This window comes from Macrobrachium rosenbergii, chromosome 17, assembly GCF_040412425.1.
Source record: "Macrobrachium rosenbergii isolate ZJJX-2024 chromosome 17, ASM4041242v1, whole genome shotgun sequence".
In the NCBI taxonomy this organism is placed as follows: Eukaryota; Metazoa; Arthropoda; class Malacostraca; order Decapoda; family Palaemonidae; genus Macrobrachium; species Macrobrachium rosenbergii.
In genome coordinates, this window is record NC_089757.1 from 33,283,265 (window position 1) to 33,310,764 (window position 27,500).

Here is a 27,500-nt window from a genome sequence, read left to right on the forward strand (position 1 = left end):
AAAGAACACGTAAGAAGAATCTCCGACGGAACGATTCGGAAAATGGCGGGTTGCCGATTTATCATCATCAGGTGGAACAGCAGCAGGAGCAGTAGGGACAGCAGGAACAGCAGCAGCAGCAGCAGCAGCAGTAACACCGGCCAGAGGCCGAGGTAAACAGGAATTGCACATAAGGTCAACCAGTTACACTTTTTCCTCAGAATTCCTCTTTTTTTGTGGGGGGGAAGTTCTGTTTGTTAGTGTGGTTAGCGTGATTTGTTTAGGCAGTGGGGTCAATTGGGAAAATCTGAAAAAGTTTTCTATATATACAGTATATATATATATATATATATATATATATATATATATATATATATATATATATATATATATATATATATATATAATATATATATATATATATATATATATATATATATATATATACTATATATATATATATATATATATTATATATATATATATATATATATATATATATATATATATATATATATTTATATATATATATATATATATATATATATATATATATATATATATATAATATATATATAATATTGATATATATATATATATATATATATATATATATATATATATATATATTTATATATATAATATTGTGCTAGTATTTCTTATCATTTGTTCACACACAAATAAATAAATATCATAGGTAATTGAAAATACACACACACACATATTATATATATATATATATATATATATATATATATATATATATATATATATATATATATATATATATATATATATGCTTATTTATCTATTTATTTATTTATTTCTGTGCGTACGTATGCGCGTCCAAGAGATTGTTTTAGTTGTGTATAAATTAAAGATAAGAAATGTGCATATATATATATATATGTATATATATGTATATATATATAATTTATGTATATATACAACTGCAAAAGGAATAGAAGTGAAAAATCACTATCAGCCGGATTCATTTTTTTTTTTTAAGAGAAGCTACTTCACCAGAGTTTCCTTACAGACAAATAGAACAGGGGAAGGGGAAAGCGATCGAGTGAATGATTCATAGCTAATAAACCTGGCGTCACGGCGATCGAGATCTTGAGAAAGCAGTAGGAGGAAGTTGGAGGCGAATATTAGACACACCAAGCTATTAAGAATGAGATCCAGAGATAGTAAGCAGCGATTAGTATTCGAACTGCACTTGCAGCATATTTAGCCGAGTAATCACTACTACCAATCCCCAATCCCCTTCAGGCTACGCGAGTCATGGCGATTTTAAGAACTTTTAATACGAATTATAACTGTTTTCTATTAGAAACCTTTCGTTTGCAATATTTTTTTTTGTTTTCTAATTTGTTTTTGTCGTCGGAACGGGTATCTGCGCTAATTTTAAAAAAAAAAATTTGGTTGTCTAATTTTTTTTTTTGTCTTGGGAACCGGATATCTGCGCTAATCTTTTTTTTTATTTTTTTTTAAAGAAAGAGTTCAACACCAGGTTACGCCTTGACTTAATAATAATTTCATCTGTGGCCGTAATTGGAAATAATTACAATTGACTAGGTATTTCTCACTCCGTTCGTGCTAAAAGTGATAATGTAACGGTGCCTTTAAATTCCGGTTATTTGGTATCTCTCTCTCTCTCTCTCTCTCTCTCTCTCTCTCTCTCTCTCTCTCTCTCTCTCTCTCTCTCTCTCTCTCTCTCTCGGGACGGTGCTGAGTTTTTTTTTTTTATAGTGCAAGTGGGTCTTCTGCGGCTTCTCCTATTTTTTGTATCCCCTTAATCACTGGTCTTTATCAGAATATAGACTTTAGACCTGTTCTTTTTATTGCAATACTTTTACTTTCTATTGCGTATACTTTTTTTTCTTTTTTTACCCTACTGTTCCTACCGTATTTACTCTTTCTTAAAGGTCCAATTTTTTTTTTTGCCAACTGGGATTTTTTGCTTTGGTATCGTTTTTAGACGATTAAACAAATGCGTGCTTAATTTATTATAATTTTTTTTTTTTTACGAACGAATTTTTTTTTTTTGGGGGGGGGGGCGATATTGCTCTCTCTGATATTCTTCAATCCTCATTTCTTACCGGATGACACTCTTGCATTTTTATTTTAATTAAGAAGAATCTAGCTGTAATCTTTTGCGTGGAATGTGTTACAGTATTGCAGCTGAATTCTTTTCTGAACTGGAAAATATCATAATATTCGATTTTCCTATTCATTGTTCTAGGAGTTCCAAGGTCATGTTTTTTTTTTGTCTTCTCGTAACGCTGTTGTCGTTCATACGATCATTTTTATTTTTTACTTAATTGATGTCTTTTTCGAAGAGATTCCCCGTAATTTACAGTATGTTTTTTGCATGGAGTATATTACAGAATCTTTTTTAAACTATAAAATTTCACAATATTCGATTTTATATATATTGTTCTAGGAGTTCCAAGGTCATGTTTTTTTTTTTTTCGTAACGCTCTTGATGCCTCCACCTGTACTCCTCTTCCAGCACCAGTTTTTGTTTTCTGTAAAAGAAAACTATTGTGCCGGCTTTGTCTGTCCGTCCGCACTTTTTCCGTCCAAGCTTTTTCTGTCCGCCCCTAGATCTTAAAAACTACTGAGGCTACAGGGCTGCAAAGTGGTATGTTGATCATCCAACCTTCAATCATCAAACATACCAAATTGTAACCCTCTAGCCTCAGTAGGTTTTATTTTATTTAGGGTTAAAAGTTAACCATAATCGTGCGTCTAGCAACGATGTGTGATAGGCTACCACCGGGCCGTGGTTAAAGTTTCATGGACCGCGGCTCATACCGAGACCACCGAAAGATAGATCTGTTTTCGGTGGCCTTGATTATACGCTGTACAGAAAACTCCATTGCGCCGAAGACACTTCGGCGCACTTTTTACTTTTTTTTTTTTTTTTTTTACCGTTGCAACGCTAATGTCGTCCCTTTCATAAGGGTATTTAGCGAACTTGCAAATGCGGCCGAGTAGCTCCACCTTCCGCGTATCACATTGGGGGTCCCCATTATAAATAAACGTGTCTGCTGCCGCCCCAATCGTATCTTTTCCGGACCACAAATTGTACCATTGCACACCCACAAACTATCCCATTGTGGGGTCCCGAAGTGTTCCGTCGGTGGTCCGCAAACAGTGTTTTTGTTGTTAACCCCCACAGAGAGAAAGAGAGAGAGAGAGAGAGAGAGAGAGAGAGAGAGAGTGGTTGCTGCGTGGTTTTTTCCTTGTCTTCAGAACACCGAAGTTCGCGTTCTTTGTAAAGTTCTGTTCATTGTTGTAGCGAATGTTGCTAGCTGGGGACGACGTGCTATTGAGAACTTCCATTGATAGCCCGAGTGATGTATTTTTTGCAGTTTGTGTTCCTCTTACTACTTAACCACATGCTACTCATTATTTTGTACTACCAACAAGGATAAGAATAATTCTCTCTCTCTCTCTCTCTCTCTCTCTCTCTCTCTCTCTCTCTAATGACTGCCACTTATTAATATTTATAATTTTAAGTATTGTCTTCCTGCTCTTTCTCATCTTCATTGTTATTAAAGTTGTTATTAATTTTTATTATTATTGCTAAATTCGCTTTTCTTTCCCATAACCTGCTCTTATTATCTTCTTTCATCTTTACCAGTATATTTTTTTCTGGTTAAATCCTTCACTTTCTGTATTTTTGTGAGCAATTGTATCATCCATTCCGTTTCTTTTTCCTCGTTCCGATATTCATAATATGCAAACGTTCTTTTGGAAGGAGTCCAACTATTGAACCAACAGCGTCCCACTGAATACACGAAATGATACAACACAGAGCAGAGAAGAAGGATCGATTAAGATTTTATATTGATCGACTGAGTTACGATAAGATAAGTAAATCAGCTGATGTACGATAACTAAAATAAATCACTTCATTGAAATTTTACACTGGAGCTGGAAGCTACAGTGGTAGCTCTCCATCCTCTCTTAAAATTACGAGAATCAACGGCAGTACTGTCAAGGCGTGCCCTTCCACAGCTTTACTCTAAAGGTCACTAAGGACGTTTGGTAAAGGTCACTAAGGGTATATGGTTTTAGACAAACAATGGGTCATCTTGAAAGAAAAAGGTGCTGTCTTCCAGCCGGAGAAGAAGCGCCCACTAGTTTATGGGGCTTACTTTTGAAGGATGTCAGTGGAAAAATTGCCTTTTGAAGTAAAGGCAGCAGAAGGTGGCCCAGCAGGTTAAAATCTTTTGAACGTCAGAATAATAACTGCTGTTGTTATGGAAACTGAATTAATTGCACCAAGGTTCACTGTCCATGAGATGATGATTCCGGGATTCCAGACAAGTACCCAGGAGAAAAATATTTTAGTAATGGTAATGTAACTAAAGTTCGGGATTATGCAACGTAAATAGGCTACTATGAAACTGGAAATATACCATGCATTAAAGGTATTTATTTGTTTATGTATGTATATATATATATATATATATATATATATATATATATATATATACATACATATATATACACATACATACATACATACACACACACACACACACACACATACACATATATATATATATATATATATATATATATATATATATATATATATATATATATATATATATATCATATATATATATTTCAGTACTGCTGAAAGATTAGTAAATGTCTTTCTTAAAAGAAATGGGAGATATTAAACAGATCCCAAGATGGAGGCTGAAATATGTTGGTCAGATTTTGCAACTGTGTTAATTTATTTAGGCCATTATATGTTTTTGTTAGCTACAAGACAACTTTCACGAAATTTATGCAATTCAGTTGACGACGATAATAGCACCATATTTTTGAAAGTCTGTTTATCATGGTATGCATAACTCAGTGAGTCCTAAATATAATGTTAATAGTTCTTCCATGGAAGGAACGAGTTATCATTTCTGGTAGTGTATGTTGCCACTTCATAAGATATTTTTCCCATAATTTATGGCAAGTGTTTTGCACTAATATCAAATATTGCTACCCAGTTGATATGAGATTTTTCACCTTTTTTGTGGTACTGGAAAAATAATATTCTTGTCATACTGTTTCATATAGCACATTGGCGAGAGGTGCCAGTGAATTCAAAGACATATCCTTCATATAGAGATGATATATTATTTAGCAGTGGATCGAATACATAAGAAAAACATAATATTATTAGGCAACCCGACAAACTAGAGGCAATCGGAATTCTGGAGCAGATCTGCTATGCTAATGATTACCACCTGACCTAGGCGAATCTGTGTGCTTGCATTGAAGTCACTCTCTGTATCTGATTATTCCATTTATGCTTTACAACCAGTTAGTTGTGCATATTTTAGCTAATCTCGACTATCTAATTTATGTAGCATGTTTTGCATCTCAAATATCGCGTGGACATTGAACCAGATCTGCAGTTTTGTGGGATTGAGTGCAATGTCAGGAGAATCAGTGGGCAGATTGATATAAAAGCTTTTTGGGAATATGAGGCATAAGTAGCTGTAAAAGATAACTGTCAGAGTGCCAGATTCTCGTCAACGGGATCCTAAATAGGTAACAGATGAATTATAATTTTTATCAGAAAATTAAAAAATAAAGATAAAGTTTGCTTTCTCATGGTACAGAGCACATGTTGACGCGGGAAGTTTCCATGTATAGAAAATAAAATAAACTTAGAATTTCATTTCCACTCGTGTAACAAACTCTCTCTCTCTCTCTCTCTCTCTCTCTCTCTCTCTCTCTCTCTCTCTCTCTCTCTCTCTCTCTCTCGCAAGGCAAGGGAGGGGTGCATTGAAGACTCGAGTCCATGTCAAAACTGCTCAGTGTGTCAAGGTCACATTCGTCCATCAACCCAATTTCGGACTGATCATTCAGTACGCTTTATTAAGGATCATTATAATGCTCACAAGAGTTTTGCAACTACTAATAAAAATAATGAATATGTCTATCCGGACGTTGGCCGAGGCTTTTTTTAGATAAGGATTATAATAATAATGCTCATAATAGTTTTGCAACTATTCTTGATAAGTATATACTGGATGTATATCTGTTCGGGTGAGCACAATAATAAACGGATAAATAGAACGACAGAAGTAAAAGGAAATAATAAAGAAAAAACTATATTCGGCTGGATATACCTGCTCAGATGCTGACAGAGATTATAAACGGAAAAGTAGCTGGAAGGACAGAAGTAAATAAAATAATAAGGAAAAAAGAATCAGTACTCTATTCGGAAACATGCGCAGCTGAGACGCATCGCATCCTGGAGCGCGCAATACGTCATTGGCTGTAGGTCACAGAGGAGGAAGAAGAAGACGAGTTATGGCTGAAAAGCTAAATCTCTCTTTCTCCTTCTCCTTATTATTCTTCTTATCTCCTGATCGGTTCCTCCAGCCTGGCGACGTATTTATGGGTTTCACAGAGCGTGACTACAATTATTGCCTTTATCAGTGTGGCTGCGGGAATGCTATTTTCACTCTAAGCGTTCGGTGGTTCGTTGGATTATATTATGGATTCCAGGACAAAATTGAGGCCTCCTCTCTCTCTCTCTCTCTCTCTCTCTCTCTCTCTCTCTCTCTCTCTCTCTCTCTCTCTCTCACTTCCTATCTTTACAAGTAGAAGCACAAGCGCATGCGTATAAATATGCAAATATCAATTTTGTTTTCTGCCCAGCGAGCTGTTTGATCCTAACTATACAGTGTTACTGGCAAGTAGATAGCCAAGGACTCTAATATATATATATATATATGTGTGTGTGTGTTTGTGTGTGTGTGTATGTATATATATCTGTGTGTTTGTGAGTGGTTGTGTATGTACATATGTATGTATATATATATATATATATATATATATATATATATATATATATACTGTATATAGCATTAGTACATTTATATCTAGGTGTGTTCACTCATGTAATTAATTTTCATTAGCAGATAGCAAATGCGAGATTCAAAATTGAATTTCATAATATTTTAAGTCATTTTAATTAAAAAAAATTGTCTGATGTTCCGTATATCTGAAAATAATTATTTTCGTCGTTCTTGTTTGATGTTGTTGCTCTTGGATTAAAGAACGAACAAGGCTAGGGCATCCTGTATGGCTGACTTAACACTCCCTCCATTTATCTGACCCTTATCATCGTAATTATCAAGTTCGAACATCTACTAGCTTTTAGAAACCACCGTGTACATCAGGTCGGCTTTAGTCAAGATAAATCAAGATGGAGGCTTTCCTTTTTTTTTTCTTGCGCCTGTCCTTTTACAGAGGGATTTACGAGGACCTGAGCTAATATATCGAGTTATTCGGTCGCGCCTGAAATATGACTTCATTAACTCAGCCCCACCCCACCCCCACCCCGGCCGATATCCCTCGTTCCATTCCTCCGTTGCAAGGCTTAAGACTCTAACTAATGGTAGGCCCCAAAACGCATTCATCTGATATAATTATTACCAGTCATTACGTAACTGTAATTATGACTTTCGGGTCGGAATACGTATCCAAATCCTTCGCCGCCTCGACCGGTGTGAATATTCAGCTCCTTAGAAGATGGTATTAGCAAGCAAGAGTTCTTTGAGGTAAACGAAAGTGTTAATTGGACACTTTTTTTTTCAGCTGCATATTCCTGACTATAAAGTACCGTCAAAATGTATTGAAATCTTAAAGCTGTTTGCTTCTAGGATTAAAGAGAACTAAGGAAGGAGCCTTCTTTTGTGGTCGTAATATGACATCATATTTAGACGCGTGTTGATATTTTTCTTTTATGAAATTGCACAAATCTCAAATGTAGACTGCACATCGACTTCGAATCTCTTGGCATGAACAGGCACGTAACCTAATAGTCAGTTTTTGAAAACAAATCCCGACTGTGACCCCATCGCTGCCAGGTTTGATGTTCTCCCAGTGAGGGAACTGAGTCGACACAGTTATAAGGAATAAATTAGTATTTTTCTGGAAATCTTCTCCTTGAATAATAATACTACTTCGAGTTTTATTATCACTTCATATTGGGTGTTCACTGATCAGAGGACTCAATTCTGCAAAGAAGTTTCTTGTAACAAAAGTTTGAAAAGTTCTGACATGCCCTTCGTCTTAAGCAAATGTATTATTGTTTTTCTGTCATGTAGGGCCCAGTTCACTGGAATTATTTTTGGGTATATTACGTTAGACGTAGCGGTTCCAGTTTACTGGAATTTTTGGTGGGTATATTATGTTAGATGTAGCATTTCAAAACTTTTTTTATATTTTGTTTCTTGGTGGACGGTGACCTTGTTAGCTTCTTTTCAGGAAATATTATCGGCTCTATCACTGGTTACTGGGCTTTTAGTTACTGCAAAAATGCTTTGACTTTGATGAGACCTTTGGTTTTTAATGAGACCGTTTGATCGATGTTTCGATGAAATGACGTTTTACCAGTCTTTAGGCTATTATTTTGCAAAGCACCTTACCAGACTTACTACGTTAAGTGTAAACATAAAGTCTGTAGGTATGCGCACCCCCTGGGGCTCTCCTTGGAACCGAAGACTGAGTCCTTTCAACACCAGTTTCCAAAGGTTATGAGTCCTGCAGTTAATCTGGCTTTCCTCTCGTAACTCAGCTCATAGGTCCTAAACACCGCGGACCCTTAATCAGAAGTTTATATCCCACGGGAATGGGTTTTTTTCAGCCTTTAGGCAAGGATACGTCTTTGAATTTCTTTAGCTCTAATGTTCAAAACACGCCAATTTTTGCATCAGATATAAATATCTTGTTGGTGTACCTTCGTACAAACTTTTACATTGTGTAAGGTACTTCATTGAATTAGTTTTTTCTTTACGCCTAACTCGCATGATGGAAATGTTCAAAAGACGCCGTTTATGCATCGCAAATAAATATCTTAATATAATACATTCGTCCAAGTTTTTACACGAACTTCTTCACTTCTTCTTTTACTCCTAACTCATATGACGTCAAATTCTGCTAAAATGTTGTTTCAACTCGTACCTGCCTGTTAGAAACCTCTGTACTCTTAGCGGCTTCAAGGTATATTTAAGGTACGCACTTTGGTTGAAGGAGATGGAATGAATTTGTATGTTTGTTTGCAGTGAGATGCATTTGTTCCACTTTTTGGCATACTGTGGATTTACACTTTCTTGTGTGCTTCGAACATTCTTTTTACTTTACTTATCATTCATTGTTTTTTGTCGTTGCATCCTGCATTTTTTGAAAACAAGATCTTTTATATTGTAGATGGAAATTTCTTCTAAATTGCTGACAGCAATCACTCTTCCTTGAGTCAGATTACTGTTAGAATATCAGTCGAGTATTCTATTTCCATTTATCAAGAGCTCTGTTCCAAGGAGGCAGGGTAATTTCAGTACAGGAGCATTTTATCCTTCCAGTAGCAAATTCCATGTCACCAGAATAAGTCTCTTTATCTGTGGTATGGAGTGTCAGTTTTATTATTTATTACATTTACCGAATACCTTTATGTGATTATTTTCGTCAGCATATTCAGTTACTCCAAGATGCTTGGTTATACCTTTTTGTAATTAACTTTATCACTTACACAATTATCTGTACATTAATACAATTACTAACAGATCCTCATTGAAACTGGATGGGATCTAGCGGAGATATTTATTCAATAAAAGTAACAAGCTTTCCAGGGCTAACAGTCTTCATTGTCAAGTATCCGTCGACGGACCTTTATTTGATCATGTAATTCTTCAGCAAATCCGGTTACTTCAGTAAGTTCAATTATCATTTCTGAATTTCCTATCTAGCATAAAAGTCTGTATAATTTATGATGCCGAAGGAAACAAACGCAGCATTCCACCATTTTTCGCTTAGAGACGTCGGCTAAAAGAGCTCTGTACCCAGAATTGACCCAACTCTAATTTATGCAAACATGAGTACGTCGGAAGTGTTTGTTCAACTGTGGAATGCGTATTAACGTGAGGCAGATGTACTGCAAACGTACCTACCTGGGGAGAATAACTATGCAAGCGTAGATATTTTATTTTGCGCGAGAATTATGTGGAAATGGAATGCGCCTAATATGCGCCATAAATAACTTGTAATACCAGGCAGGCATATATAGCTTTTTTTTTTTGGCACGATCTCAAGGAGATGGCTTTACGTTCTTGCTCATGGCAATTTCTGAGTTCACATTCTGCAGAGAACAGTACACAGTGATGTTCTTTTGACTTGCTACCTGTATTAGCCATGTATTTTATGAGCAGAAAGGAATGAACCCTCGACTAACGAAAATTCAAATATTTTCGGGGGGAATATTTATGTTGTTTATGAAATCAAAAACATTCTTTCAAGAAAAAGTACACTTTAGGGCACATACCAGTGAAAGGTTCTCAGATAGAGGAAGCTTTCTTGTTGATGAACTAATACAAATTCATAGAAGCTTCGGCCAAGAACAATTTAAGGACGTATGTGAAATTTCAGACCTGGGCCTATGGTAATGTCAAGATTCAAGCCAAAATTCCAGTACTCCTTTTCAAACTTGAATTCAAAGGGAAAATCTGAAACTCTGACAGTATTCGAAATTCAAGGATTTTAAGTTAGGGGATGTGCAAAGATACCGGAACAAGTTAAGGAAACTCAGTGAATATTGCCAGTGAGATTTTAAAGACTTCCTTATGTTGCCAGTGAGATTTTAAAGACTCCCTTATGTCGCCAGTGAGATTTGAAAGGCTTCCCTATGTTGCCAGTGAGTTTTTAAAGACTTCCTTATGTTACCAGTGAGATTTTAAAGACTTCCTTATGTTGCCAGTGAGATTTTAAAGATTATGTTGCCAGTGAGACTTTAAGACTTTCACTTATATGCTCGCTAAGTAGAGATATTAAGGCACCATTATGTAACCAGTGATTTTAAAGACTTCCTTATGTTGCCAGTGAGATTTTAAAGACTTCGTTATGTTGCCAGTGAGATTTTAAAGACTTCCTTATCACTGACAATTCAAAATCTTTTTATTATACTGGGGAAAGTGAGAAGATTATTGAAGTGTAAACTTTCTAGAGCAGATGAAACTAGTGAAAAATCGTAGTAAATGGTCAATTTCAAGTATAGTTAAGCTAATAAAAGTCCAGAAGTTTAAGCTGTCTGAAATTCAAGCGCTCTTAAGTTACGGGAAAATAAAGAACTCTCGGAGCGGGAATTTTAAGTAATATGGAATTATCGTGGCATTCAGGCAGGATCAAATTTCTGTTAAAGAGTTTCAGAGAACGATTGCACAGAAGCATTGGCGAAGCTCTCTACAGAATTCCTTGAGCTCCCAATTTGCTGAAATAAGCTCTCAGGCAGGAATTTGAAGTATTGTAGAATCAATACAACTTTTCATCAGTTAAATAAATTACTTGTTAAAAGTTCAAAAGCGAATGATTGCATAGGATCACTGTGAAATCAGCACAAATAATTAAGGGAGAACCTGCTTTGAGAATTCCTTACCTCAATTTTTGTTTCTCTTTTTCCATATCTTCGGTTTCATGGACACAGAATAAATATCACTGGATTACTCAGTTGTTCAAAACTTGACTTAGTAATGTACTTATCATTGCCGTTATTATGGAGAGAATGTACGTAAGAAGGTAAACACAGGCGGTTGAAATACCACGAAAGTGAGCTTTAGAAGCAAGCAATATCACCAACTGATGTCATTTATAGATCGGGTCCATCTTTAATTTAGATTAATTGATGCTCTCGACATACTGCTATAAATTTCCTTCTCTTCTAAAGTTTTTTTTTTTTTAAGGAAGACAATCCTATGAGGAAATATCTGAGCACGAAATGTTTACCTCTTACTCTTTTCATTACATTAAAACACTTCATCATCTTTCAAGTAGTTTATTCAGGTATCAAGAGTTGACCACAATTAGGATGGTAGCTATTTTAACTATTTACACACACACACACATATATATATATATATATATATATATATATATATATATATATATATATATATATATATATATATATATATATATATATATATATATATATTACTAAAAGGACCTCATTCAGACTGGATGGTATCTAATGGAGTTTTATTCAGAAAAAAGTTGCACTTTCTTGGACAAACAGTCCACATTATCAAGTATCCGTATACTTGATAATGTGGACTATTTTCAAGAAAAGCTCAAAGCTTTTTTCTGAATAAACTCAAGTGGGCTCTACATCAATTGAATAATCACTATCAATATTCTACTAATGCACAGAACAATTTATTGTATGTGATAAAAGTTTATATATATATATATATATATATATATATATATATATATATATATATATATATAACAGTACTTTTGTTTCTATATATATATATATATATATATATATATATATATATATATATATATATATATATATATATATATATATATATATATATTGAAACAAAAGTACTGTTATTATATTATTTATATATATATACATATATATAAAATATACACACACATATATATGTATATGTATATATATATATATATATATATATATATATATATATATATATATATATATATATATATCGAAATATAAAGTAATTATAATACTAATTCATTATTACGTTAATCAAAAAAATGCCTTTTCTTTGCAACAAGCCAAAAGCTAAGATATAATGATACGGCACCCGTGTGGAAAAAAAATTAAGAATAAGAATGGCGTAAAGAATAAATAAATAAATAAATCGCAGTGTTCTAGAGTCAAGCAGGGAAACTGCAACCCATGGCTGTGTGTGTGGCCACGATACAGAAGATGGAACAACAGCGAATTGAGTACATTAGTTATATAGTCGCCAAGCTATTGAAGGCAACTGAATGTGACATAGTGGTTAGGGGAAAGAAACCTTAATTGAAATGTGCCAGCGTAATCAGTGGTTCATTGACTTTCACAGAATAAATGTAGGAAGAGGTACCGGGCCCCCATAACCCCCGTGGACACTTGATAGGAGGGGGGAACTTTCTGAGTTCATTGGAGACCCTTTTCAATGGAAAGGAAGAAAAGCCAAAGATGAGCTTTTGATTTAGTCCTCTCATAGAGTAAGAGAATACAAGGCCTAATAAGACCAACAAGAAGCTTTCAAGGGAAATTCAGAGTTGGTAGCTGAAGGAAGAGTGATTTGAGAGGCAGAAACATAAAAGAAGAAATATGGATGGTTGCATCATTGGTAGCAGCACAAATAATGCCGGACTCACACTTTGGCGATTCAAGGGCGTGCATGTTGTGATGGCTAGTTCTGGCAATCGCCATAATTCGCGGGCCTGGGACCGCAAAACAAAAAAAATTGTCAGCAACTGTCACACATTTGCGATTCAAGGACACGCAATGCATAACTGCCGAAATTTTGCTAATTACGACGTCATTACACTGTAATTACGATCAAATCACCATGAATCGTTACCACATTGCCAAGTTTGGCGACGTGCACCAAGTGATGGCGGATGTTTTAGTGGATGGTGCATGTCGCAATTGCGTGCTACAATATGGCAATCTAATTACGACAAATGGCGACGCCATTGTGTCAGTGGCGACTCCATTGCGTCACTGGTGACACCATTGCGTCAGTGTTGCGTAGTGCCCAATGACATGACGACAAATGACAGCTGACGCGGTCGGACAGCGTATGTTTTAGAAATGAAAAAGATCCGCTATCACTTGGTGCACGCCGCCAAACTCGGCGACGCGGTAACGATTCATGGCGATTTATGTCGATTTGGTCGTAATTACATCGTAATGGCGTCGTAATTGGCAAATTTTCGGCTGTTACGCACTGCACTTCCTTGAATCTCCAATGTGTGACCCCGGCGTAAGAGAAATATGGGAAAAAAGATGGTCATTATTATCAAAAAAGGGCAAACGAAAGAAAAACTCTAATAGAAACAGGGTCGAGAGCAGATGTCTCGCCATAAGCACCCACTGAGATGGAGAAATATGTGGAAACTGTCTTGAAGGCATTGCTCTTGATTCAAGATCTACAATCCCCATTCAGAACAGCTCATAAGGTCAGAGTTGACGTGTGACAAAAGAGCAATTTCATTGTGAAAGGCAGCAAATGGGTGGGACATAAACGTCCACTTGTGAATAAATGCGAAGATGAGATGATGAAAGTAAGAGGTCACCAGTAAAGAGGAAGAAAAGAATTCATGAGAGAAAAGAGTATTGAGGCACAAATAGATCGGGGATGGTTTCTGGGGGGAGGGGACGTGTAGAATTGTTGCCATCACCAGCAACTGATAATATCTTTTAAGACAAATAGAGAAATTAAACTTCATAGAGGACCAAAGCCATAAGAAAGTTTTGCTAACAGCCATATGCAAGACTGTTAAGTGTATTTGAGTTGGGGCATGAGCAACGACATACGATTATTCATAGTCCCTTGGAGACTTGATGTAAGAGAAGTCACCAGTAGATCTTCCCTTACAAAACCTACACTGGTGGATCCGACAGAAGAAGATTCTTCTTGGCTTCAGTTGCGGTGCCGTTACATCAGTCTCATAAACAAAATATAATTGAAAGGAGAGAATGGCGAGGGCCCTAACTGCTTTCAAGATTTAACCGAGAGACATGAAGACAGGTTTACAGTTGAATCCTCGCCAGAGAAGGTAGCCTTGAGGTCTCGAAGTAATATCTTAAGACGTCTGAATATTGACTTGATGCTGTCTTGATACTTCGCGTTTATCTTTATTCTTTCTATACTAGTTTACGTTGAAAAGGTTCCAAGCTGTTTTATTATAACCAAAATTTCAAATAGTTCTTTGAATGGACAGTGCAACATCGTGAATTTCAAAAACTAAGACAATTGACTTAAACATCCTCTGTAGAGAAGGCAACAAAAATTTTTAATTTTTGGTAAAACGAAAGTGCTTTCGTAAATTATAACATAGAAATGAAAGAATCGACTTCTTTTTAAATAAGTCAGCACTAAGGGACACCTTCAAGTATCTTTTTGTTAGTGTTTTTGTGAAATAATTCTCTCAAATTTGGAGGACCTCGTTCTTTGGTAAATTTTGAGTAAGGAGGCGAATATTTTGCAAAAAATTAAGAGTCCAGTGAATAATTATTATATTCTATCTTAGTAAACCTTGAAATAGTAAGTAAGACGGTAGATCTCTGTTACGATTCAAGCCATTAGTATATATAGCCTGATATTAATCGTCCATTGCCTGTACTGATTAATTTGATGACACTGTCTTGTTCGATGACACTTGTTGAAATCCCCTTGTTTGTACAGTCTGTATAGTCAGTGATTTTTTTTCTTTAGTATTTAATGAATCTGTAAACGCAGAAAGTAACTGTATTGCTCTGGATTTTCATTTTCATTCCAATGACGACTTACGTGACGATATTATGGTATGATATCTGCCATTAATGTGGATGATGGTGAAAGTCATTGGTTTTTTTTTTTTAACATTTAATGAATCTGGAAATGCAGAAAGTAACTGTATTGCTCTGGATTTTCATTTTCATTCCAATGACGACTTACGTGACGATATTATGATATGATATCTGCCATTAACATGCAGATGATGGTGAAAGTTTTTGACCGCCATTAATCTCAAGAAGGGGGCCGGGGCAGGTGATTTGTGTTGCAGCATCACATGCAAGGGGAAGGGGCTTTTGGTGGGTCACCTGCCTTCTGTCTGACTGTTGACTGGCAGCTGGAGCTTTAGGGGAATACCACTTAACTGTTCATTTCCGATTTGCATTTTTGCATCCGTTAAATGGGGTTATCCAGGAAGCGCTTCTCCGTCCGAAGATTAAATGACAAGGGAATATTTTCCTGGAGACGGTCAGTGACTTTGATGGTTTTAACCAAATCGAAGATGTCTCTTAGAAAACAAATTTCTACATGTGCCTATTTAGAGTGATTGAGAAGCAATTTGGCTTATTGAAATTCAGGAGCATTGAATTTGAAACCCAGCCATTTGCGTATTATTACCATTATTATTGCCCCAATTGAGAATACATTTTTGTCACTCAAGCAGTCAGTTGTGGTTTCACCATCTTCTGCCTCCTTCATTGTCAAGACCCTGAACCACTCACTGGTGGTGGTTGATTTCCTGGCCCTACCCAACACTTACCCAAACCGGCCCCATGTGTGTGTGTGTGTGTGTGTACCCAAGCTCACTTCTCTTCTCAACCTCCCCCTCCCCCTTCTCTCCCCTCCGTCGGGTATATCCTGAAGAGCTCCCCATCCCCCTTCACCGGATCACATCCAGTATTCGTTTGAAAGAATTGGGGGAGGTACTTGAAGGAATGGTTGAGGTACCTCCCTCCTTGGCCACTCAACTCCCAAGTTGTCTTCTCCAATCACACCTGGGCTCTTACTTATCATCTCCTTTGATCGACCCACGAGTAAGAGAAATCCAAAGATGAAAAACTGGAACGTGAACGAATTTCAGGGGCAAAGAAGCGAAGAACTGGCATAGAAGGGGAATATGACAAATAGATATTCTCAGGGAAGAGATGAAAGGAAAGGAGAGAGAGAGAGAGAGAGAGAGAGAGAGAGAGAGAGAGAGAGAGAGAGAGAGAGATCATACGGATTGTGTAGGTATCAGGGCAATATGTCTTCTTGTACCTACTTCGTTTAAGTTTGCATATAAGATAGGGCTCTTCCAGATTTATGGTTGAGAGAGACGGACAGACAAAGACAGACAGACAGACAGGCAGGCAGGCAGACGGAGAGAAAGAGAGAAAGAAAGAAAGAAGGGTGTGCCAGGTGAGGTTACATGTCTGGCAATATTGAGAGAATAGTAAATCTTGTCGTCACACTCGAAGGAGTTACCTGGGTCCGACCATCTATTCCTCCAACGCCTCCGTCATCGTTGCGACACGAAAGCTTCGAATTCCTCTGTTCCTTTCTCTGGATCCCTTTGCGGCTTTGCTTGTTAACTGTTGAGCTTTTATCTCTTTTTAGGCATCATTGTTTAACGAGTGAATACTGGAGAGGGTCCGAACGAACTCAGTACTTGCGCTGGTTTGCATCTGATGATTTTGTGTGGGTGAAAAATTTTGTTTGTTTAGTTATAATTATTTTCTAAACTATAAGATTTAACCAGGTATTGCTCTTATGAAAATGTCCTCATTGTATAACATATATCTCGTCAAAAGTTTGAGTTTTTTCCTGTTTTTAGCCAACGAATATCTTCAAACTTTTGTTGTAAGTAGAAAGAGCAAGCACTCGTACTCCCGGTGTTAGAGACTTCTGGAAAGTACCAGGGAATCCCTCACACACACACACACACACACTCACACTAATATATATATATATATATATATATATATATATATATATATATATATATATATATATATATATATATATATATACATAAATATATTTGTATGTATATATATATATATATATATATATATATATATATATATATATATATATATATATATATATATATATATATATGTATATAAACACAAAACTCTCCCTTATTCTCATTGTCTGTTTAAATATATTCGCACGTTCCCAGTATGGGACAGTAAAATATAGCTGCCTTGTCAGCCATTTGTTCTTGTCATTAAGATTCAGCTTCGACTAAAAAATGATAGTTGATGACGCTGATAATGTGTGTTTTATCTGCGCCATGGCCAGTGAACAAAAGATAAAGAGATCTGATTGCCTTGAGAACATTGCATTAAATATTGTTTATATCCATTGATTTGAATATAGTGATCTATATTGTAAATGTATTTTGATGTCTGTCGACAAGCGATCAGAACTTACACATCTTGGGAATTTTTATTGCTGGGGAATGAAATGCTAGCAAGAAGGAGGCCTCTGGTTGCTACGTTGCACTCCGAAGAGGTCTCCCGAAAGCGTTAGTCATTATGAAGCAGATGGGGGACATCACTACTGAGACATTGTTGGGTGGCCATGTCATATATCTGAGAGTCTGTTCGCCGACGGGCCTTCGGTGAAATCTCCTGAGAGGTCTGTTGAATTGGTTGCTTCGGTGAATCATCCTTTGACCATCGGTATAATGGTGAATGAAATCAGCTCGGTAAGATCTCTCTCTCTCTCTCTCTCTCTCTCTCTCTCTCTCTCTCTCTCTCTCTCTCTCTCTCTCTCTCTGTCCAATGTGATGGGGATAGTAGCCTTGAATTCAGTAGTCACAGTTTTGAAAGTAAAACCGCCATAGGATTTGAAGAAAAAATGGAGAATGTTGTTTGAATTGTAGATGAAGCATTGCAAAGTGAGAGAGAGAGAGAGAGAAGAGAGAAAGAGAGAGAGAGAGAGAAGAGAGATTCAGGAAAGCGATAATTAGGGGAGAGACCATGAAGTGGGGAAAAATGATTTATTGCGCGACATCAAGGATCATGGGCTTAATCTCTCCATATGGGCCATTTTCCCATTTAAGTGGGAGCAAAAAACAGCCTTACCTGAGGTCTGCAAGTGATCTAAATCGTTACTCCCCCTTCACTATTTACGGTTCACTTGTCAGCTATCGCCTAATTTGTCTGATTCTTTTGGTGGGATGCTCGTGTATCATTTTAATCCTCGTTTTAAATTGGCTGTGTATTGCATTCGCGCAGGGGCAAAGATTCCTGACGCTTGCGAAGGAATGCGCCTCGCAAGCAACTGCCATTTATTGGCTCGAAAGATAAGGGCAAGGCGACGATTAGGCAACCATCGCGGGATCCTGCGGAGAGGCTTCAAGCATGCTTGCCAACCCGCTTACTGTCCATTGGTCTTGGAATAGCTGCAGACGCCATCGCAAGAGTTGAGTGGAATGGGGAGGTGCAAAGTGGGGAGGGATTGTTCAAGTAAGGGGTGGGGGGAGGGGTGTTGGTTGATTCAAGGGGTACACATGGGGGTCTGGCGAGGTGCATTTAGGGCCCAGTGCAGTGCTCAGGTGTTTTCGGGCGGTTGCTGAGTTCCAGCCTCTTCGGCTCTTTCGTGCGTCTCAGGATTATCTCGTGGGGAAGTGGATATCTCTCTCTTCTTTTTCTCTTTCAGGTATAAGTTTTCCTGCGTCGGACCGGAGGTGAGTACGGTCTTTTGTGTGTTCTTGGAAGTAGTAAGAAGTGCTGTCATAGATATTCAGTTGCTGTCATTAGGTGACAAGAATCTCGAGTGAGCTCAATGCGTTTTGTGGACTTCATCATTCCATGTGACAAGAAGTGCAGTGCAATGCGTGTGACTCCGACGAGGCGTGTTCAGTGACGGTGGCAGTGGAATGTATTTGTTTTTATATGAATCTATCTCTTGATTATAGAGCTTTTTGTTTATTTAGAAAAAATAATACTATAAATGACCAATTCTGACACGTGACCATAAACTTAGGTCACAAGTAATAAGCACCCGCAAGGGGCCTCCAGTCAAATGAAAGCAGCATCGTTATAATTTGCGATGCGGCTGCTGATGTGAAAATTGTACTTGTTGATCCTTTTCTACCTCAGTAAGAACTTTGTGCCTTCGTGATATTATTAAGGGACTCGACGCATCGGGAATTGGGCAGCGTCCGTGCCAAAGAGAGGGAATCACAACGGAGTGATAGATAGTGATCTGAAGTGGAGCGTTTGTTGTTGGCTAAAAAGTGATGTTTCTCATTTCAATCTTTTTAGTGAAACGAAGTGTTTGAAAGATATAAAGGCTTATTGTTAGTGTCAGTTGATACTGTGTGTTTTTGGGAAACCTTTCAAATCTCGTCGGATGAGATTACTTCAATATTTAATTTTTTTTCCGGTGAATAAAGTAGAATGGAAAAGAATGGATACTTTTTGAGTTCCTAAGTGATGGTGTTAGAATTCACGTGTCATTATTTAAAAGACACACCCTTCTGTTGTTATAAAATTTCGGGAGTAATGGATTGATCAAATTTAAATTTGAACCATTATGATTTTATGCGCTTTTCCCGTTGCAGCCAAGAGCCTCGAAGAGAAGACTCGCGTTTTGCTCAGCGTAACTTTCGTTTTCATCCAGTAGCGTTCGGCATCATCCATGTAAGATTTCATTTATTTATGTGTTGGTTTGTGACTTGCATTACAGAGGCGTCAGAAGTGTGAGATTGTGTAAAACACGCATGGGATTTCGTGGCGCGCAGCTGCGCCCAGCTCAGCGCAGCGAAGCTGCATGCAGTCTGGTTCCTCCTGGAGTATAATTGGCGACTGCAGCCGTTAATGTTTGAGTGTGTGAGTGCGTGTGTGCGCCCAGTGAACAGGTGTGAGAGAGAGAGAGAGAGAGAGAGAGAGAGAGAGAGAGAGAGGAGAGAGAGAGAGTGCGTATGTGCGTTAGGGAGGATGCATTTGAGTGGTGGAGGATATGAGAGAGGGAGAGTCAGGAAGGAAAAATAAAAGTATTAGAAAAAAGTTGCAAGTGTCCTTGGAGGAGGGGTGGTGTTCCAATAACATTAAAGACATTTTCTTTATGGACTTTACCTTCGTCAATCATAGTTTTTTTTTTGAGGGTGGGGGAGGATAGGGGGTCTGGTGGGGGGCTTGATAGAGAGGGGGACTGGTGATATTTATACTCGGAGACTCATTGGTGACTTTCCAACAACTCCTTTGTCGGGAGTTGTAACTTACACACGTATAAGCGAGGTTTATAATACCCCTTTGGGGGGATAGGGGCTTTATTCTGGCCCCCTGTGGGTGTTGTTAGACTTTTGAGTTATAGCTTCTGGTTGCATTATTCAAGCCTGCATTCAACTTGAGGAGGAGGGGGGGGGATTAGGGGGGAATGGAGAAAGGGAAGGGGGGGGGATGAAGAAGAAGGTTGCCGAGGAGCTTCTCGAGGTGTATTTATGCATACGATCTATCCCTTATGGGAGAATTAGCCTCCAGAGGTTGTTGTTGTAACCCTTAATATTTTACAACTGCCTAGACGGCTTGAATAGCGAATTCTCTGAGGCTCAATTGTCATCACCTTATTATGAATAATTTTGTCTCGTAAAGAAGATAAAGGGAAAAGGACCTTCTTTTTTGTGAAGAAATAATGGATTGGACAAGTATGCTCAAGACTGAAAACGCGTAATAATGGACAGCGGAAAAAAAAATATAATAAATTTATGAATACTTATCAAAAGACAGCGATGCATGCGAATGAATTCTCAGTTCTGATTAACGAATAGGATATTGCTTTTGATTTGCAAGCAAATTTGCCACTTAGTATGCTGTTGGAAAATGGGCCGGTAGCCAAACCCCAGGCATGCGGAGTAGCGTTACCGAAATTCGGTTTTAGAAAAAAATCATAGAGTTATCTTGATGCGATATGTTTGTAAATGGTCGCTTTCGTAAGTGATCGACTACTACTGTATATTAAATTGTGGAGGATTAGCATGTTTGCTGAAATGGACCTGTGAATTGACTGATATTTTAAAATCGTGTAAATGGTCGCTTGCCTAGGTGATCGAGTATTGGTATTTATCAAGATGTGGATTAGCATGTTTGCTAAACTGGACCTGTGAATTGATTGATATTTTAAAATCGTGTAAATGGTCGCTTGCCTAGGTGGTCGAGTGTTGCTATTTATTAAGTTGTGGATTAGCATGGTCGCTAAACTGGATCTGTGAATTGATTGATATTTTAAAATCGTAATGGTCGCTTGCGTAGGTGACTGAGTTTTTCGCTATTGGTTAAATTGTGGATTAGCATGTTTGCTAAAACGGACCTGTGAATTGATTGATATTTTAAAATCGTGTAAATGATCGCTTGCGTAGGTGTTGGAGTATTGCTGTTTATTAATTTGTGGATTAGCGTGTTTTCTAAAACGGACATATGAATTGATTGATATTTTAAAACCGTGTAAATGGTCGCTTGCGTAGGTGACTGAGTTGCGGTGTTTGTTAAAATGGAACTGTGAATTTATTCATATTTTCAAATCGTGTATTTAATCGACTTATGACTTCAGTGTTGCTTATCACTGATTTGCTTTTCCTGTAGATGAAATAATGGCGCTTAATTTTTGTTTGTCAGAAGATGATGCACTGACTTTTTCTGCAGCTGCGGCATTTGGCTGAAACTGCTTCCATTATACGCAACCGAAGATGTCAAAACTATTTTAATTTAAAAGATAAAATGTTTAAGCTTTTCACAAAGAGTTTTTGTAATATTGAGAGCAATGTATTCTAGATGTAATGTATGTAGTTCGAGATGTGTTGTAATATTTTGTAAATAATTTATTGAGTAAAAACTTAAAAAAAAAAATCCTATTTTCGCGGTACCTAATTTGTAACATTTAAAATGAAAGTACTTCTTTACTTTTTTTTTCTCTTATATTTATGAAAGTTGCAAAATTATGAGTACAGTGTGGCTGCCGTCTAGCAACACACTTTGTTTGTAAAGTTTGGAGTTTTAATTATTGCATTTCGCAGCGCTGTGTCTTGAAGATTTTTCTTGGATTTAAAGTAACCGCTAATACTACCACTACAACAATTATTATTATAAGTTATAATTATTGTTATTATTATTATTATTATTAATATTTATACCCTTATAAATAAAGGATGTGAATACTCTTAATATTTATATCCTTGTTACGGGTACCAGACTTTTTGCTGTAATTTTTCTACGTTTCTCAGGAAGGAAATTAAATCAGTCATAAATTTCTTCTAGAATATTATATGGAAATAATTCTTATAAAAAAATTTTATACTTTTAACAGCGATCGAAAGCTGAATTAATTGCCTTATATAAGGTAAAATTTAGATATGTAATGATAGAAAAATTTAGTATAAATTAAGATATCGTGGTTTTTATTTTCGGTAGTAATAATTGTTATTTTTCTAAACCTTTCTTTGTTTCATTTATCTGATTGAAATAATAATAATAATAATAATAATAATAATAATAATAATAATAATAATAATAATAATAATAATAATTATTATTATTATTATTATTATTGTTATTATTATTATTATTATTATTATTGCTGCTGTTGTTGGGATTATTACTGCTCTCACCCCAATTAGTTTATATACTACGACAAGAATTCTTGTAAAAATAACGGTCATGGTGAATTTGACTTTTTATTTTCCTTTTGGGTACCAAGACATTTAGTGTTAACTTCTTTGCTTTAGTTTTATATAAATTTTCTTTAGTTTTATATCAATATTTTTTTAGTTTTATGTCAGTTTTCTTTAGTTTTATATCAATTTCCTTTAGTTTTATATCAGTCTTCTTTAGTTTTATATCAGTTTTCTTTAGTTTTATATCGGTTTTCTTTTCAAGCTTTAGATAATTTAATAGGTGTTATTTTGAAAAGATAAGCAACGGATCATATAGATTTTAATATTATATAAAGGTTATGTATAAAGTTTTCTCTGTTAAAATAAATTAAAGTTGCCGAACGTTTTTGTTAAAGTATCCATTCCGTACGTAGCTTGCGTTTCCCTAAACACTTTTAAGTTCTTATGATGAAATTTTATTACTTCCATCCTCAGAATTATTTGCTTCACTTTGCTACGAGTAGGCTAATATTGATTTTGCTATTGATAATTTTTGGTGTGATTTTTTTTACTCAGTTTTGCATCGATTCTTCACCTTCATTGAAGAAGGAACCTCAAGTCTACTTTTTGTTCGTATATATATATATATATATATATATATATATATATATATATATATATACTCTATATATATATATATATATATATCTATATATATACTCTATATATATAAATATATATATATATATTATATATAATATATATATATATATATATATATATATATATATATATATATATATATATATATATGTATATATATATATATATATATATATATATATATATATATATATATATATATATAATTTAAAATGTTAAAAAAATTTGTCTGCATGTATACATTAATTTTTATTGGAATAATGTTTGACTTTTCAACACTCTTCAAGTACTTTCACGCACAAAGATGGTTTCTTGTAAATCGTAGGAAGTTAATTGGCATTCTTTTTATTGTTAGTCATGAAAAACACTTTGTAACGATACATTTAATTATTTTTTATAAGGTTTTTACAATAATAATAATAATAATAATAATAATAATAATAATTTATTATTATTATTATTATTATTATTATTATTATTGTGTGTATTATTATTATTATTATTATTACTGAAGTATTTCTGTATTCATACAATGCGTTTTGCAAGTTTGATATAAGAAATGTTGCTTCCTAAACTTCATACGGAAAAAATTAAAGCAAACCCACATAAAGAATATTTAAGTGTAAATAAAGAAACAATATTCATAAAAAAAATATGCTTATAAATGGGCATAAATTAATGGAATAAGCGAAATTAGTTTTGATCTGTGAATGAAAAATGATGAAATGGGATTCATAAAATGGATAGAGTTGTATGATTATAACTGTTTTATTACTGTGATCTTTCTGCAACAACCTCAATGCATTTATCGATGCTTAAGCACATAATACAGTCTAAATCAGTTTCAGCGATCCTTGTCCGTGCTCTCAAAAGCTCTCGCATAAAGTTGCCCGGTTGAATTTGTATTCGGGAATTAGAAAATAAAGTAATTAAAGTATTATATGTTATGTATTCGGCTAATCATCAGAAAGTAAATTAATGTTTTATATATTTTGTATTCGGGGAACCATAAAAAAAAATTAGATAATTAATTCTGTATTCTGGGAATCATAAAAAAATGAATTAATTGTACTTTTTATTTGGGTAATCATCAGAAAGTAAATTAATTAGGGTATTATATATTTTGTATTCAGCATTAATTTACAGTATTCTATATTTGTATCCGGGGAATCATAAAAAAATATGATACTTAAGGCATTACGTATTTTGTATCCTGGGAATCATAAAAAATGAATTAATTATATTTTGTATTCGGGAATCATCAGAAATTAAATTAATTAATGCACTATGTAGTTTGTATTAGGGGAACCGTAAAAAAATAAGATTATAAAGGCATTATATATTCTGTGTTCTGGGGATGATGAATAATGAATGAATTATATTTTGTATTCGGGTAATCATCAGAAAGTGAATTAATTAATGCATATACATTTGTATTCGGGGAATCATAAAAAAATAAAGTAATTAAGGCGTTATAGTTTTTGTATTCTGGAAATCATAAAAAATTAATTAATTATATTTTGTATTCTTGTAATCATGAGAAAGTAATTTAATTAATGTCTTATATATTTATATTGGGGGAATCATAAAAAAATAAGATAATTAAGGCCTTATATATTTTGTATTATGGGAAGCATAAAAAATGAGTTAGTTAAGGTATATATTTTCTCATCTTTGGCGTGTTTCTTCATAGGCATAAGATGCTCATGATAGCTAGCAATTTTGATTATCGATTGGCTGCATGGAGGGTGCTTGCAATAGTGATTATATACCGTGAACACCTTAATGCGTTGCTGCATAGAGTTTAATTAGTGTGTTTAGGCATAAATTCGCAGCGTTCTCAAGGTGTTCGAAAGCTTGGCGTTCTTTTGGAAAGAGAAGCGCTCTCCTGAAGTTTTTCTGTGCAGTTTGTGTTCACGTAAAAAAGTCTTCGGGTTTCGCTAGTATTTATTAGTTGTACCTGTTTGTTGTGCCTTGCTTTACTGGATGTACTTATGCTGTGAAAATGAACGCTGAGTGTATGTGTATGTATTATATATATATATATATATATATATATATATATATATATATATATATATATATATATATATGTATGTATGTATGTGTGTGTGTGTGTATATATATAAATATATATATATATATATATATATATATATATATATATATATATATATATATATATATATGTGTGTGTGTGTGTGTGTGTGTGTGTGTGTGTGTGTGTGTGTTTGTGTGTGTGTGTGTGTGTCTTCGATTTGTCAGAATTTAATACTGTTGCATTATTTCGTGTTTATTTACTCATAAGCCTAAATATTCTAGCAGTCGCGCTAAATTTTCTTAATCGTTTGCATAAATTTTCATATCATACGGACCTTGATGAAGGAGAATGTCTATATTTTCCCACATTCTCTCGGCGAATGTGTCAGTCGTCACGTTAAATGTTGACCCGAACCCGTTACGTAACTCGTTCTTACCTTTTTAAGAAAAAAACTTTCCTGGAAGCCCCTACTAGAACAGGCCGGGCGGGGGATAAAGCCGAGAGTCGCCGTCATGAATCCTAGCGACCTGGAAGGGCCCGAGAGAAAAAGAGTCAAAGTCCTTCCTACCTCGAGCAACTTTAAGCTTAAGCACACTGGGACCTCTATCATGGCGGTGTGCTTTCGTTTGCGTGCGTATTATGTATGAAGTCAAGAAACATTGTTGAATATCTTGTTCATGACTTCGTAGGCGGAGTCTCAAGTCGCAGGATGATCAATGATGATGATTACTGGCCCCGATGCTAAGTAAATTACAGTCCGAGGAAGGAGGAGTCTGGCCTTCGCGTGGAACTCGTAAACAGAACCAGATGCGATATTTGATAAGACTCTCTCTCTCTCTCTCTCTCTCTCTCTCTACGAGAAGAGCATTCATTGAAAGGTTGGAAGCCGTTTTGCACAGTAGAAGAAGGCTTGCTTAAACCCGGTTCTAATAGTGCCATTACGTACTAAATGTTCGCTGTAGTTTACGTTACAGGAATGTGGCAGGAGGGAGCCATCATTTGATGATGTGTTCGGATCTGTCGCAATGCTCTCTCTCTCTCTCTCTCTCTCTCTCTCTCTCTCTCTCTCTCTCTCTCTCTCTCTCTCTCTCTGGAGGAGCAGATTCTCTCGGCAATAAGCCATTCAGAATTCAAACCTCGTCCTGGCGTGACACCTAGCGAGTTATATCCCTGTTCGAAATTACACCGGAGAGAGAGAGAGAGAGAGAGAGAGAGAGAGAGAGAGAGAGAGAGAGAAAGAGAGAGGGAGAGGGAGAGAGGAGGAGGAGGAGAAGGAGAAGGAGGAGGAGGAGGAAGGAGGAATTTGGCGGTCGCGTCGCTTGGTAATGGCAGGTGCGTGTTAACGGATATTATTCGAAAGCACAGCAAGAAAATGCAAAGCAAACACACGCATATATCTCAGGTGACTGCTGCTGCTTCAGCTGCTTGCAGTAGTAGCTTTTCCCTCTGCGGGCTTCATCCCGAAGGTGGATTTGGTTCCTAACGCCGTACAGAAGTCGTCGTTGACAACTTCGTCGGACAAAGGTCGTAGGTGCGACGAAAGTTGCCATTACTCTCGCCATTACTGCCTTCTCGCTCAGCCAGTCCGCTGGCGACGCTTACGCCCTTGTAGTTCTCACCTGGCAATAAATAGTGGGGAAAAAAAAGAGCCAGTTCATCATGATGCTCGGAGGCACAACGCCATAATTGATTTCTGGCCATTAGGATCAAAATCGGCTAGATACAACGAGTAATTCACGCCTAATGGCATCGGCGGACGTTAAGGCCCTTTGGTGCTGAGTTACTGACACAACATGCATGCGTTTAACGTTTTCATTTTCGGCGATATTTGTACAGGAAGCCGTCGCGAATTGCGTCGTTCTAACGTCGAAAAACGTGCGTCCGAAATATT

At 36.0% G+C, this 27,500-nt stretch overlaps 1 protein-coding gene across 9 annotated transcripts in view; it reads left to right on the plus strand.

The window, feature by feature from the left end:
* Positions 1-27,500, plus strand: part of LOC136847847 (homeotic protein ultrabithorax-like) — a 1,187,590-nt gene that overhangs the window by 12,447 nt on the left and 1,147,643 nt on the right. The window contains exon 1 of one of the 9 annotated variants that reach the window (XM_067119826.1): positions 18,806-19,002. The exons of 7 other annotated variants lie outside the window; for them this stretch is intronic. The gene's annotated coding sequence lies outside the window, so the exon portion shown is untranslated. Of the gene's footprint in view, positions 1-18,805; positions 19,003-27,500 lie in introns of those variants that run through there. One more of the 9 variants, XM_067119828.1, reaches the window with a different exon arrangement.